Genomic DNA, 16941 nt, shown 5'->3' on the forward strand with positions numbered 1-16941 from the left:
TATTCATTTAATTATACTTCATATTAATAAACTAAATTATTATGTACCTAATAAAAATATGAAAATAAGAATATAACTTTTATTAAAGTGTATTCTATTTATATGTAAATATTATAAAATTAAAATTATAGACAAACAGTTATATTAAATAATGTTTATTACTAACCCAAAAAAAAGTTCCTAGACAATGACAAAGACAAGTATTTACACAAGATGGTCAACTTGCTCAATTATTCCCTCTACTGAAGGTTTCAACCAGCCAGTCATCATTTATGAGCAATTATCACCTTTACTCCTTATTACGCTGCATTATCACCATAAATACGTGAGCACAGACAAGAGTATCACATTATTATTATTATTATTATTATTATTATTGCTGTTATTTATGAGAGGAAATTTGCATTTGTTGTGGATCGTGTACAAATGTGTCTGCCATTCTGCTGTTGTTAGGCTTGTTTGTTGAGTTTCACTCACCATTACTCGGGTAGATGTGTGATGTCAGCGCCACCTATGACTGAGGTTTCTAACCTCACCTGTGTGCTTCCCCCTGGAGGCGGAGGTTCTAGTTTCCCTTCTGTTACTTTTGTCGTTGTTTACCTCTGAGCTGCCCCAGGGATGGTAATTACATCGCTCCAATATCTGTCCTCTCGGCGCCTGAATGGACTATCCTCTGGGGTATGAATTACTTTGTGATGTCTTCTTGTTGGCTATTACAAGGATGTCGTTGGGGTGTTTGTGCTTGGGTATGTACCTACGTACTCGCTCCTAATTATTCTTGCCTCTATGTTCGTTGTTGTATCACCCTTATGGGTTTAGTGCTTAGCTATGATTGCAATAATAATAGGAATAATTTATACTACTGGGAAGAGATTCTCAGCTCCTGGACCCACCTACTCTTAACTACAAAAGATAGGTTCAATGCTTCCCTGCCTCGTGCATCTTGTCGTACCTATCCTTGAAGTTGTGTATGTCGGTTCTTTCGAAGATCCCTCCGTTTCTTGACCACCCTGAAGCTGTACTTCCAGACATACCCATCTATTATCTGTTTACTGTCCAACTATGCACCAGATCCAATTCCCTAGATCAAGAGCCCCTCACCAGCATCAAGGAACCTCTCTTGAGGGTACAGGTACGACAAGATGCACAAGGCAGGGAAACATTGCATCTATCTTCTGTAGTTAAGAGGGAAGCTCTTCGTTGAGCAAATTATTCAATCAAGACTTGATGAAGCTCTCCACAGGGCGAAACGTTGCATCATGCTCTGCAACGTGTGCCTGCATCTTGCATCATCAGTTCACCAGCCAATCAGATAATCCCAAATTAGACGATCAAAATTGAAAAATTCTCAACGACCATTAACGGCAATTTATTTTTTATCAGATATAACAATAATCTCTTTAATAAATTTGTGCTATCCACCTGAGCTATTTTTTTTTATCCTTTTTTATTCCCCTCTGACTCGAAAAGAGAGGAAGATGGAAGGGTGAATAATCGAGACTTAAAATATAGAATAAACACGGACTGCTTGCTAGCTCCAGCGATTTATTTATTACAAAGGAAGAAAGAGATTAATGGTGGATCCAAATTAATGTTTTTTTTATATATATAGATAGTATTAGATTTAAAAGAAATCAGGGAACTTGTGGGGTTCGGATCCGTGTCATGTGAGTCTCATGGCAGTGTGATCTGCTTGCAGTTGTTGCTTTTAGATTTCGTGCTTTAGTGTCAGGTTCGTAGTGTTAGGTTAATTATCTGTGGTTTGCGTAAAGTGGTGCCCCCTGTCGCTACTTCGTAGTATACGACAGGAAGCAGGTTAGGTTAGGTAAGGTTCGTCAGGAAACAGGACAAATGTTTCCTGACGCGGGTCTTAGCCAGATGATGACCCGCCTTTGGAGCTTTTGGTCATCTGACCGAGGCCTTCCGCTGGCTTACCGGTCCACCCCTTTAAAAATTATGGTCATTTATAACCAGTCTGTCTATATACCTTAATAATGACAGGAAGCACTTATGTTATAATATTATATATTTTATAGGCTGAAGAAGGCTACAGAGCAAACGAAACGTTACGATAATAGATGCGTCAATTACGGTACTGAGGGACTGATTAGCTCGTTTTTGATATATAGTTCTACAGTCTTCCCATTATGTTCTTCATTTGTATCATACAAATAAAGCTACTCAGATGTTAAGTAAAAGGACACAAATGCAACTAATGTGACATTTATTGTGGCAACGTTTCGCTCTCCAGGAGCTTTATCAAGCCATTACAAACAATACATGGACACAGAGGGTATATAAAGGCTCAGAGTGAGGTGAATACTAGTGAGGTACCATTTCGATGTTCACTAGTGGTAGTAGTAGTGGTAGTGACAAAAGTAATACAATATGGTAGAGCAATTAATTCGTACATGAGTAAAAGGATATAAAAGCTATTACTTGGGTAACATAAAAATAGGTTGGACAAATATAAACTGGAATGAGGCAGCTTGTTTCAGTGTTCAGTGTTCAGTGCTCTACCATATTGTATTACTTTTGTCACTACCACTACTACTACTACTACCACCACTAGTGAACATCGAAATGGTACCTCACTAGTATTCACCTCACTCTGAGCCTTTATATACCCTCTGTGTCCATGTATTGTTTGTAATGGCTTGATAAAGCTCCTGGAGAGCGAAACGTTGCCACAATAAATGTCACATTAGTTGCATTTGTGTCCTTTTACTTTACATATTGTCGGTAATTCTACCAACTTTATTACATACTCAGATGTTGTACATAAGAATGTAGGAACACTGCAGAAGGCCTACTGGCCCATACGAGGCAGGTCCTTATCAAAACATCTACCTAAAGCTACTCAAGAAATATCTCCCGTACCCCTTGACACCAATACATGTCTAATTCTTCACAGCCAGGATAGTAATGTTCCTACCACTGCTACTACAATTGTCTCCAGAAGGCTGTACGAGTGCCGACACCGAACGAATTTGTTCCCATAAGGAATAATGTAAATTAGATTAGTCCATTTCAGACCCCGAAAAATACACTTACAAAAGTACTTACAAAAATACACTTACATACTTGTTCGAGTTGCGAGCTGTTCGTAACTCGAGGTACCACTGTATTTCTACTCCCCTCAAGGAAGGTTCCTTGATGTTGGTGAGGGGCTCTTGATTTAAGGAATTGGATCTGTGCTCCAGTTTCCCGAATTAAGCCTGAATGCCTTCCACATATCCCCCCCCCCAGGCGCTGTATAATCCTCCGGGTTTAGCGCTTCCCCCTTGATTATAATAATAATAATGTATTTCTACTACCACTGCTACTACTAACACACACACACACACAAACACACACACACACACACACACACACACACACACACACACACACACACACACACACACACACAAACGATAAACCGTATCAGTCTTCAGGATGTTTGAAATATTTTTTTGTGAAATAAATTCAGATAATAGACACCAGAATTTTTACAGAAGACAGTGTGTCAGTTTTGGTTGTGTGTGTTAATGTCAGAGATAACATATATCAGTCTTTAATATCCTAAATATTTATGCGTTATCTTGTAGCGCACAGAGAAAGCAACAGATAAGATGGATCTTTGCTGAGACTATCTTGAAACTAGTGTTGTAACACACGAGAGTGCCAGGATAACGCACACACGAGAGTGCCAGGATAACGCACACACGAAAGTGCCAGGATAACGCACACACGAGTGCCAAGATAACGCACACACGAGAGTGCCAAGACAAGGCACACACGAGAGTGCTAGGATAATGCGCACACGAGAGTGCCAAGACAACGAACACACGAGAATGCCAAGACAACGCGCACACGAGAGTGCCAAGGCAACGCACATACAAGCGTTAAGATTTGCAAGCAGGAAGTCTGCAAGAAGACGAGACTTTGGGATACACAATACATAGAGGATACTTAAAAACATAGAAAGCTGATATATTTGAAATGTGAGCACCAAGAGCACAGGGACGGAGAAGTTACTCAGGTACACAGTGAATAAGGTTGGTAAGTTGTGGATACCAACACGATACACGGGTTTGAGATTAATATTGATGCTTGAAACCTGTGATACAACGACGAAGCTCAAGAGCTGTAGCCAGGAGCCAAGGTTCGATCCTCACAAATAGATTAGTGAATACGCACGCACGCACCCATCACCCTGCGCACCGCCCCCCGCCCTCCACCTGCTGCCCAAACGCAGGTATTTTATGGGCGAGTAATTAGGAAGTGTGTAACATAGTTGTATGACCTTGAAGGTCGATGTTTAGTATTCTAGTATCAGCAGTAGTAGTAGCAGCAGAGGTAGTAGCAGAAGCAGCAGCAGCAGAGGTAGTAGCAGAAGCAGCAGCAGCAGAGGTAGTAGCAGAAGCAGCAGTTGTAGTAGTAATCACTACACTCCTTGTTTAATAACCGTCAGAAAAAATGTAGATTTTTGCTATAAATACAGACTTAAATTCTGTTTGTTTTTATTGATGGTGGTGGTAGTGGTTGACGTGATGGTGGTTGATGGAGGTGATGGTTGATGGTGGTGGTGGCGGTTGACGTGATGGTGGTTGGTGGTAGTGGTTGACGTGATGGTGGTTGATGGTGGTTGACGTGATGGTTGATGGTAGGATCTTGAGGCTACTAGTGAAGCGCTCTTGATCTAAGGAAATTAGATGCCCTCCCTTGGATCATACCTGGTTACTTCCGATTCTCTAGGTGATGCATGACCCCTCCGGATTTAACGCTTCCCAATAAACATCACATTTCCACACCCACTACCTATTTTCTAATCACAGCTACTGCTAATCCCTTCCACAAATCATATAATCCGCAATAATTATTAAACGCATCACTCAAGTAGCTAAATATTCTGGAGGCAAAAAAAAAAAAGCAAAAAACGGTTAATTAGAGGACCACTCAAATAATATCAGTATTAAACACACCAAGAATTGCAACAAAAAACTGCTAAATGATCCAAGGCAATTTATGAAAACGTCAAGAGCAAGATACTCATCAATATCTCTGTCACATGTCGCAATTATCTGAAAATCAGTTGCACGAGTGTAAACAGTATTGGTGTGGTGATGTGTGCGACCCTGGGTGCTGTGGCTGGGATGCTTCTTGCTCCAGACTTCCAAAACAGTGGAGGTTGTACTGTTGTCAGTTCCATCAGGGCTAGACTGTCAGGTGTCGTCAGCGGGGAGACTGTTTGGTATTTGACTTTGTCATTGCTGGTCCGCAGTCTGCCTTGTATTTGGCACAAGAGTGACACCCGGGATGTACACAGATCCTAACACCAAGGATATCGCCCCTGGCTCGCGAATCAAGGTGGGTCTGTCTCCTGGCGTGGATTAAAGACACATGACGTATTCAGTGACTGAGAAAAATCGCTGTGGCGCCTCTGCAGGCAACTAGATGTTGGAAAGCAGGCAGGCGATGAGGCGTATCAGTAGGAAGGTATAGGTAAGTTAGGTAAACAATATGAAGCGCCTTTCGTTGTGACAGTTCAAGGGTGAGTTACGAAGGACTTTTAAGATAACGCCAAGCAGGTTATACTCAAGATCTGAGAAGCTGTTTCCCCTCAGGAGCTGTCTGTTCTCCCCCAGATATCTGCTCTTCTCGGAAGATCATGCATCTACCGTAATAAAAGACAGACATGGCTGTTGGATGATCCTCTGCCTCATTTCTGTGGTCTGTTTAAAATGCATTGTACTTCATGGATTGTATGCAGATTACTCAGGAGGGCTTTGCATAGCTGTGTTGTGTGGGATTATTGTTCATTTTTCAACTGTGCCTCTGTGTAAGAGCCTTTCTGTGTAAAGCATTTGCTGACGTCTGAATATCACTATTCTTCCCTAAAGTACAATTAAGTTCAGTTTTTATTTACGACACATATTGGTTATCCTAATATTCAATTTATGCGAATTTATTGCACAGGGTTTATTGCTAATGTCTACCGCAGTGTTTATTGCTAATGTCTACCGCAGTGTTTATTGCTAATGTCTGCCGCAGTGTTTATTGCTAATGTCTGCCGCAGTGTTTATTGCTAATGTCTACCGCAGTATTTATTGCTAATGTCTACCGCAGTGTTTATTGCTAATGTCTGCCGCAGTGTTTATTGCTAATGTCTGCCGCAGTGTTTATTGCTAATGTCTGCCGCAGTGTTTATTGCTAATGTCTGCCGCAGTATTTATTGCTAATGTCTGCCGCAGTATTTATTGCTAATGTCTACTGCAGTGTTTATTGCTAATGTCTGCCGCAGTGTTTATTGCTAATGTCTGCCGCAGTGTTTATTGCTAATGTCTACTGCAGTGTTTATTGCTAATGTCTGCCGCAGTGTTTATTGCTAATGTCTGCCGCAGTGTTTATTGCTAATGTCTGCCGCAGTGTTTATTGCTAATGTCTGCCGCAGTGTTTATTGCTAATGTCTACCGCAGTGTTTATTGCTAATGTCTGCCGCAGTGTTTATTGTACTGGTCAAGTGTTTATCGTTTATTTTGAAGAATCATTATATTTAATGTTTCTTGTGCACATTGTATTTTTTCCTTCTGTTTCAGCTTTGGCGTTCTGAAGGTGTCAGAAAGAGCTTTCAGGCACTGTGACACACACACAGCTTCCTACAGAGCCGTTATTTGTGGCACCATACCTTAGCTTCTTGCAGTGAACCTGCAGGCAGTGACACAGCTACCTGCAGTGCCAAGGTAAGAAGACAAACACAAGGACGAAAAAGGTTTGGTAAAGCCAAACAAAGACATTTAATGAGGCAAAAAAAGACAGGTAAGGGCCAAACAAAGACTGGTAAGGACCGAATCACGGCAATTAACTAAACAAGGACAGGTAAGTACGAAATAAGTACATAATATAATACACATGAGCAGATAATGACCACACAAGCTTGCCTGCTGGTCAAACACGCACGTTCTTTGTGCATCGCGTGTCACCTTTGTCAAATACGTCAGGTTTTGTCTCTTACAACGTCATCTTCGTTACGTTATCATATAACTACAAATTCTATAACGTTGCTCATGTGGACACGTAGATTCCATCTTGAACTTACTGTTAAAGACCGCGAACGTTTCCATACCATTAATAGGGGAGGCCAGGAGCTGACATTCAACCCCTACCACCGTAACTAATAGTGTCCAACAGGTATCCCTCCACATTAGTGGCTGTAGCAAGAACTGTGGTTCGATCCCCCCTACCCCCACCCCCCTGGCCACAACAGTAGTGTACACAGTAGGTATCACAGCTTCTTCCTAAACACTCTCTTGATCACTATCGTTGTAAATAAACCGCAAAAACCGGTTTCAGGAGGTTTGAGTCCCTAAGTTTAACCCGGGAGTAGGTGCGGCCTTCACCCAGTATGGTACCGCACTCTCAAGTACTCGCAAATACCCAAGAGTAGTATAAGTACCCACTAGTACCCACAAGAACCCAGACGTTACAAGAATTCTTAACAAGCAGCCATAAAATCTGGTCGTCTGTCATCGTTTTTGACAGCTAAGGTCAAATCACTTTTGCATTTTTTTGTTAAATGGCTTCACAGATAGTGGAACGTCGCTTGAAAATGGTCATAATCCTGAGTGTTTTTTTTTTTTATATTATAAAGATAGCTACAGGAGCAGAGTTGTTCTTATTGTCCCGCTCTTCATTACTTTGTCGTGAATGTAGTTTCCAGTTGTTACAGCATTTACTGTGGCCTCTTGGATCCTTTTTCCAGGAGTCTTCCAGTGGCTAGATTCCCCTTCCAGCTGTCTACCAGCAGTTGGGTCCTATTCCAACAGTCTAACAATAATTGTAACACTTACCATCTCTTCTTGGATATCGCTCTGGTCGCCTGCCATTCTTTGAAGAAATATTTTGTAGTAACCTTTCGATACCCTTTTTTATTTCCTCAATTTACTACTGTTGCTCAGACTCTTGGCCCTCCATATTCAGCAAAAATTGCCAAAAAAACATTGTCCCTGGCCTTATATAACTCTGTGAAACTGGACACCTCACCCCACACACTCCATTAACCAAGGATATATAACTCGACTCGTCAAAGGCAGCAGTTAAATAATTGCAAAAGCCTGTAGACTGATAGTCCTGAGGCCACATATTATCAAAACATTTGAGCACTGATAAGTAAGATTATGAAACTCGTGGAATCACATTTGTACAACCCAGGTGCATTGTAGGCTTGGTGGAAGCCGCTCCTGACTCTCTCGTATCTGCCATGACAGGGTTCTGCAAGCTCTGGCTTACAAGCAAAATTCCTGCGTAATATATACACTAGGCTTTGAAACAGGAACATTATTATATTACTGGTTTATAAAACTGGCGAGTAGTTGAATAAGCCACATGTGTAAATAACAAAAAAGGCACAATACCGTGACTGGAACGATACACAAATAACCCGCACATAAAAGAGAGAAGCTTACGACGACGTTCCGGTCCGACTTGGACCATTGACAAAGTCACTGGTCCAGTGTCAATGGTCCAGGTCGGACCGAAACGTCGTCGTAAGCTTCTCTCTTTTATGTGCGGGTTATTTGTGTAAGCCACATGTGCAACACTTAAGTACCTTTACAGTGGAGAGGCTTCACCAATCAGTGGCTTTATCAATCCAATACAGAGAATGAACTGTGACAGACGTCGCGTCTTGCAGCGTTTCTTCTTTCTATGGGCTTTATAAAGCCCCTGGTTGGTGAACGTCTCCAAAAGAAGATAACCAGGTGTTGCACACACACACACACACACACACACACACACACACACACACACACACACACACACACACACACACACACACACACACACACAAATGTGGGCAAAGAAGAATACCTAGTTAATTGGGAATGTAGATCATTAACTGTCTAAAAAAGTGTGAAATAGTCATAACATAAGAGGGCCTCTGCACTGAATTATTCCGTTCTTCAGAGCACAGTACTCGCCCCAGTACGCGTTGATTTTTCATCTCTAACGTAGATAAACGTGTTTTGTGTGTGTGTGTGTGTGTGTGTGTGTGTGTGTGTTTATAATACGTTAACACGCGTATACACGCTTTAAAACGATTATTTCATCGCGTCTTGTAATATACCCTCCCGAGCAATGAACACACGCCACTGAGCAACTAGCGAATGCCACGGAACAACAAGCACACGCTACGGAACAACGAACAAACGGAACAACTATCACACGCCACGGATCAACTAGCACACGCCACGGATCAACTAGCACACGCCACGAGCAACTAGCGAACGCCACGGAACAACGAACACATGCCACTACGGAACAACGAGCACACGCCATGCAACAACGAATATACGCCGCCACGGAGCAATGAACACACGCCACGGAGCAACGAGCATACGCCGAAGAAGGCTGAGACGGTGTTGGCTTGAGTCATGCGAGAGATGCTAGCACACTACAGTCAGCACTACACCACAGGCCCAGGGAAAGACTGGCTGAAAAGCGTCTGGAAGCAAGTGCCGTCACGCAAATAGGCAATAGGAGTAACTGGAAACTAATTATTCCTTCCCCCATCACCAATGGGAACGAACTTTTGAAGCGCCTTATACTCTGGGCAGACACAATCCTTGCAACACCTCCCTCGATCAGTGCTGTATTGGTGAGCGTATTGAATAATAATTATATTAATCTTTATTTCTACAAGTACATATACAAAGTATACAGTCGTAGCTGACATCAGTGACATACTATTGTATAGAAAGTCCCTTGTTATGCAGAGCATTTCGGGCAAATTACGTCAATTTTGTCCCCAGGATGCTACCCACACCAGTCGACTAACACCAAGGTACCTATTTTACTGCTAGGTGAACATGGACAGCAGGTGTCTTAAGTAAACACGTCCTAATGTTTCCACCCATACCGGAGATCGAACCACGGACCTCAGTGTGTGAGATGAGTTTGCTAGCCAACCCACCCTCTGGTGTGGCTGCCAGCCCACCCTCTGGTGTTACTGCCAACCCACCCGCTGGTGTTGTTGCCAACCCACCCTCTGGTGTTGTTGCCAACCCATCCTCTGATGTTGTTGCCAACCCACCCGCTGGTGTACTTGCCAACCCACCCTCTGGTATTGCTACCAATCCACCCTCAGGTGTAGTTGCCAACCCACCCTCTGGTGTTGTTGCCAACCCACCCTCTGGTGTTGTTACCAACCCACCCTCTGGTGTTGCTGCCAACCCACCCTCAGGTGTAGTTGCCAACCCACCCTCTGGTGTTGCTGCCAACCCACCATCTGGTGTTGCTGCCAACCCACCCTCAAGTGTAGTTGCCAACCCACCCTCTGGTATAGTTGTCGACCCAGCCTCTGGCGTTACTAACCTACCATCCGTACTTGCGTTCCCAAACCACAAACTTCGTCCCCAAGCCTAGCAGGGAGGGATCTAGCATCACACATGCCAGCCACGCGCGGAGAACAGCGAGCCTAGATATTACATCGTCTGCTCTTGTATATTCGCCCATGTAAAAACCGTGCCAATCTGAAATTTCATGCAAATGGCTGGAACGACTAGTCGAGGCCTGACTTTACGATCTCGCCTAAACAGGGGACCCAAATGAGGTAAACACTGGTGTACCAGCCTCATCATTATATATATATATATATATATATATATATATATATATATATATATATATATATATATAAATAAATATATATATATATATATATATATATATATATATATATCACACTGGCCGATTCCCACCAAGGCAGGGTGGCCCGAAAAAGAGAAACTTTCACCATCATTCACTCCATCACTGTCTTGCCAGAAGGGTGCTTTACACTACAGTTTTTAAACTGCAACATTAACACCCCTCCTTCAGAGTGCAGACACTGTACTTCCCATCTCCAGGACTCAAGTCCGGCCTGCCGGTTTCCCTGAACCCCTTCATAAATGTTACTTTGCTCACACTCCAACAGCACGTCATGTATTAAAAACCATTTGTCTCCATTCACTCCTATCAAACACGCTCATGCATGCCTGCTGGAAGTCCAAGCCCCTCGCACACAAAACCTCCTTTACCCCCTCCCTCCAACCTTTCCTAGGCCGACCCCTACCCCGCCTTCCTTCCACTACAGACTGATACACTCTTGAAGTTATTCTGTTTCGCTCCATTCTCTCCACATGTCCGAACCACCTCAACAACCCCTCCTCAGCCCTCTGGACAACAGTTTTGGTAATCCCGCACCTCCTCCTAACTTCCAAACTACGAATTCTCTGCATTATATTCACACCACACATTGCCCTCAGACATGACATCTCCACTGCCTCCAGCCTTCTCCTCGCTGCAACATTCATCACCCATGCTTCACACCCATATAAGAGCGTTGGTAAAACTATACTCTCATACATTCCCCTCTTTGCCTCCAAGGACAAAGTTCTTTGTCTCCACAGACTCCTAAGTGCACCACTCACTCTTTTTCCCTCATCAATTCTATGATTCACCTCATCTTTCATAGACCCATCCGCTGACACGTCCACTCCCAAATATCTGAATACATTCACCTCCTCCATACTCTCTCCCTCCAATCTGATATTCAATCTTTCATCACCTAATCTTTTTGAAAGATTGAATATCAGATTGGAGGGAGAGAGTATGGAGGAGGTGAATGTATTCAGTGATATATATATATATATATATATATATATATATATATATATATATATATATACACGCACATTATATGCCTACACTTGGAAACGTATATCGCTGGGCAGTTATTTAGGCATCTGGACAAAAACCAATCTTATTAATACATAACCACCTTTAATAGCCTGCCTGAGGCATTTGCTCCCAAAAAATAAGCAATTTCTGAGTGTTTTGAATTATAGTTGTAAACTCCGGTTACCTGGGCAGAATTAAAACACAAGGTTATACGGAAAAAAAAAACAAGAAAAAGCGTCACACGGTAGCAACTACTGCCAGTAATAAGCCAGGTAGGAGATTACAGATATTTTAGCTGTAATAGTGAGGAGCAAGTTATTTTAGCTTGGTATAAATGGCGTCAAACTGTGTATCTTGGTAACTAGTAGGAGAACCGAGAAGTTTCACTACTGGGGAATGACTAGTGCTGATTTAAGAATGACTTGTGTTCTGTATTCGACTTCATAAATGTGTAATATATATATATAATATATATATATATATATATATATATATATATATATATATATGTCGTGCAGAATAGGTAAAATTGGTCAGTTAGCAAGAACTCATTTAAAATTTTAGTAATTTCTAAAATTTTCTTTTGTACGTTTAAAGATATATTTTTTTCATTTATATTAATGTAAAAATTAAATTTTGTCCCAAAAGAACCTTAGAAAATTTACCTGACTTTATTACAACAAGCGCCATTTAATTTAGCCTAATCCAGCTAATATATTTTAGATAAGTTTACAATAATTTAATTAAACACAATGAAATACATTTTTTTTCGTTAGGTTCAGAATGATTTTTGCGAAATTATTGTATACACAAATTTTCGCTTGCCTTATTCGGCAAGAAGAGCGTTCCTATTTAAGCCAAAACCGCAAATTTTACTATATATGGTGAGCAGTGAGGAAGTCAATGGTCCTAGGAAGGCTTCCTTTTTGGCTTAGCATCTGATGCCAGGGTGATGACACCAGCTGGCGCCGCAGACTCCCTGCTTACCTGGAGTTTACCTGGAGAGAGTTCCGGGGGTCAACGCCCCCGTGGCCCGGTCTGTGACCAGGCCTCCTGGTGGATCAGAGCCTGATCAACCAGGCTGTTACTGCTGGCTGCACGCAAACCAACGTACCAGCCACAGCCCGGCTGGTCAGGAACCGACTTTAGGTGGTTGTCCAGTGCCAGCTTGAAGACTGCCAGGGGTCTGTTGGTAATCCCCCTTATGTATGCTGGGAGGCAGTTGAACAGTCTCGGGCCCCTGACACTTATTGTATGGTCTCTTAACGTGCTTGAGGACATCACAAAAATAAAAGATCTCCGAATTAGCCCTAGAATATCTCTAAGCACCTCCAAATGCGAAGTAATTTTCTTCAGCCACAAGATCGTTGATCAAATCATTGTCACCTTGTCAGGAGCATGTACCACTGTTTCAATAGCCAGCACTCTCTTTGGTGTTCCTATCAGTTGGTCTAGGGGGTCTGGGGATAAGGAAAAACTACATTTGGAAGACGGAAGGTCGGACTGGAGACAGTGCACATGCTGCCTTCTACATGCTCACCAAATGCCTCTCTCTCAAAGCTCGCCTACTTTCTGCATTGCTCACCGACCATCGCCATTCTCAAACTAAAGGAATTTGACCCTTCTGTCGTTAAATTTCTGTTCTTACTTCCTGAAGATATAGCTGCTATAGTCGAGGAAAGCCATCACCACAATCTGAGGTAGGTAAGAACGAAGAATACACTAGTTAAGTCTCTTAAAAATTGCCTCAAGCCTTGTGTACGAATGGTATATAATACCGACAAGATGAGATTAAGACACATGTGCAACATCTGGGTATCTTTATTGTAGACGTTTCGCCATCCAGTGGCTTTATCAATACAAATTCTAGGACACAACTTAGACAGTAGAACTATGTACAGAAGATGAGGTAATCAGTCCCTCAACCTAGGAGTAGGTGCAAAGAGCACCATAACCTTCACGACTACGACAACTACTACTACAACTAACCCATCTCTTTGGGAAGGACCTACTTCCACTGGGGAATCCCGCCTACCAGTGAATATGCCCTCGTCTGCTACACCTGACGTTACTATATAAGCGCCAGGCTCCTTTCTTCTGCTTCAGAATCTCCACGACTATGGTGCTGTTCGCACCTACTCCTAGGTTGAGGGACTGATTACCTCATCTTCTGTACATAGTTCTACTGTCTTCAAGTTGTGTCCTAGAATTTGTATTGATAAAGCCACTGAATGGCGAAACGTCTACAATAAAGATACCCAGATGTTGCACATGTGTCTTAATCTCCCCTCAAGCCTTGTTTTTGACAAAGAATACAAGCCTCACTTTTAGCCAGACTTGGCTGCCTGAGAATGCCTACCTCTTCAAGGGGGGCTCCTTGGCGTGGTGAAGAGGCTCTTGGTCTGAGGAATTAGACCTATCAGTCTTCTTCCTCAGACCGAACCTAATTACCCCCCAATCTCCCCTCCCCTATCCCATCCTCCCCATCCTCCCCTTTTTCCTTTCCTCCTCCTCCCCACCCCTCCCTTTTGCCCTTCCTCTTTTTGTCCTTTGGGATTTCTCCCACAGGCGCGCTAGTTCCTAGGTAGGGGAAAGGATACCGGGGTCCATCCCATTCCATTGAGGTTCTTAGCGGTGGCGTAGTTTGCCGTGGAATCTGGATCGCCTGGGGATGTCCCGATCCCTCTCCGGTATCCCGGAGTAGCTTTGGGTGTCTTTCGGGCGACGAGTGTATCTCTGGAAGCCACCTTTCGGATTCCGGGGGTGGTGGCCGAAGGAGGTATGCTTTGTGGCAGATATCCGGCCGCCCTCTCTTTTGTCCACCGAGGTAGCTCGGCAGATGTGAGGTTGCTATCCCGGATTGTTAGTTTACTAGCATGATGGGTAGGGTATTGCACGGGTTGCATGCTGCATCTGCGCTACTTGCGGTGCTGAGGTCCTCTTGGGCGCGGAGGGAGATTTCTGGCCCTTTCATTCCTCCTAGGACCTATCCCTCCCCGGTCCCCCCTTTTTTTTTTCTTTTTTTTATTTTTATTTTCTTTTCTTCTTTCTTTTTTTTCTTAAAAACAAAAAGAAAGAAGTAACCTAACCATGGCAGCCCTAGTCCATGAACCTGGTACCCCCGGGCCCCTTCTTGATACCGCACCCCGTTCTGACCCCGCCTTGTCTTTGGACAACTCTTCAGACATTCCTCATGCCTCTGTACCTATTGCCGGTGCTATTTCCTCACCCGCTTCAGGTACTGAGGTCTCGACTGACTCCTTCGATTTATCGGACCTTCGCTCTCCTCTGACTATGCTTCTGGCCTCTCCCTCTACGGTGCGGCAATTTTCAAATCGCCGACCCGTTCCACGTCGGACCAACTCTGGTCCCACGCCTAAACGCCAATGACAATTACCTGCTGATGATACTTCTCCACCTTCTCGTTCTTCTCAGAAACGATCGACACGTCCTTCACTACCTTTCCACGCTCAGTTTCAGACTGAACAGTGGACTAAATTCTTCACTTTACGACCAACTTCCTCTACTGCCTATCTTTCTGACCATAGTATTGGCAAGGCACTCCTACGCCATGTTGGTAAAGATATTTCTTTTCATGCTCTTAAGAGCGGTATGCACATCATTACCGTACAGAATGCTACCCAGGCTCATGAGCTCTCTCGTCTTTCCCATATCGATACTGTTCCTGTCACTCTTGAAAAACATCATTCCCTCAATTCTTGTAGTGGTACCGTCATTCTGCCCCATACCATAGTTCAACAAAATTTCCAGACATGTGGCACTGACATTCTAGATCTCCCAATCCTCAAGGTAGACACTTTATGTTCTTCCTGCCCGTGGGCGGAGACGATACCCTAGCAATGTGGCTCATTTAACTTTTGACAGCAGAGAACTCCCATCCTCAGTTTATATAGCAGGACATCGGTTACAAGTTCGAAAGGTGATCCCTACACCACAACAGTGTAGAAATTGCTGGCGATTTGGCCATCCAGCGAAATATTGCAGATCTATCGCCGAATGCCCAGTCTGTGGTGCCGATGACCATTCTAATACGTCTTGCAATCGATCTCCCTCTTGCCTTAACTGTCATGAGGCTCGCCCTTCGTACTCTCGCCGTTGTCAGGTCTATTTAAACGAGCGGGAAATCCGTTACTTCAAAGAGACAGAAGGTCTTCCTTATGCCATGGCAGTTTCTCATCTCCGCCTCCAAGGGAGACTCCCACGTGTTTCTTATTCCCGTGTTTCAAAACGTCCCCCCACTTCTGGTATCCCATCTTCTACACCCACCTCTGTGGTTACCTCTCCCATAATCACTCCTGTATCTAATGCTTTTGCTGTCCTCAGCTCAGACGTCCCTACTTCAACGCCTCAGTCTAATCTCGCTTCTTCGAGTTCTCTCTCACAAGCCTCAGTATCGACGAGACCTCGTACGACACCTCCTCCCAATCGTCCCTCTACTTCTCAAAAGTCAAAAAAGGTCCGGTAACACCTCCTACCCATCTTCCACCTCCTCATTTTACCCTCCCTGTCTCTGTCCCTAGTTCTTCCCCTCTCACTGGCTCAGTTACAAGTGCAGAGGTTCACCCTCCTCCTCGTAATGTACCTTCCTCCCCTGTTCCCTCCCAAGTTTCTTCCTCTTCTGCCACCTCCCAGGTTCCTATCTCTTCTGTCCCCTGCCACGCTTCTCCAGTTCCCTCCACCCTTTCGCCCCCCCCCCTACCTTGGTACAGTCCAATACAGTTCCAATCTTTACTCATCCTCCCCCTACCATTCCCAATATTGTCTCCCATACGACATCTCTGAATTCCGAAACACTTGAAGCAATCTCTGAATATATTGCGGAGACCAAACCATCAATGGACACTGATCCACCTTCCGCTCTTTCTCTCTCCTCTGCTCCATCTGCGCAACTCCTTTCTTCACAGCGCACCGTTCCTTCGCTGCTTGAACATTTTCCACTGCCTCCGCATGTGGACTTTTCTAACCCTTCTAGTCCGTAGGAACCCTTACCTGCGGATTTCAAGTATCTTTATCATTGCCAATCATGGCCTTTTTACAGTGGAATATACGCGGCCTCAGGGGTAATCGGGGTGAGCTTCAGATGTTACTCTCCCAGTTTGCCCCTGTTGGTGTTTGCTTACAGGAACCAAAATTACACTCTGCTGTTATTTCTCACATCTCAGGCTATAATTTATTGTATTCTTCAGATCCTTTTCCTGATGGGACCTTTAATGAAAGTGC

At 43.6% G+C, this 16941-nt stretch overlaps 1 long non-coding RNA gene across 2 annotated transcripts in view; it reads left to right on the forward strand.

Annotated features, from left to right (window-relative positions):
- The first annotated feature begins 593 nt into the window (after positions 1 to 593).
- LOC128689266 (uncharacterized) overlaps positions 594 to 16941 on the forward strand; it is a 158732-nt gene continuing 142384 nt past the window's right edge. For both annotated transcript variants that reach the window (XR_011392046.1, XR_011392044.1), the window contains exons 1-2: positions 594 to 678; positions 6582 to 6725. This is a non-coding gene — a long non-coding RNA (uncharacterized lncRNA). The remainder of the gene's footprint in view (positions 679 to 6581; positions 6726 to 16941) is intronic.

The sequence above is a fragment of the Cherax quadricarinatus genome, chromosome 1 (genome assembly GCF_038502225.1).
Source record: "Cherax quadricarinatus isolate ZL_2023a chromosome 1, ASM3850222v1, whole genome shotgun sequence".
Taxonomy (NCBI): Eukaryota; Metazoa; Arthropoda; class Malacostraca; order Decapoda; family Parastacidae; genus Cherax; species Cherax quadricarinatus.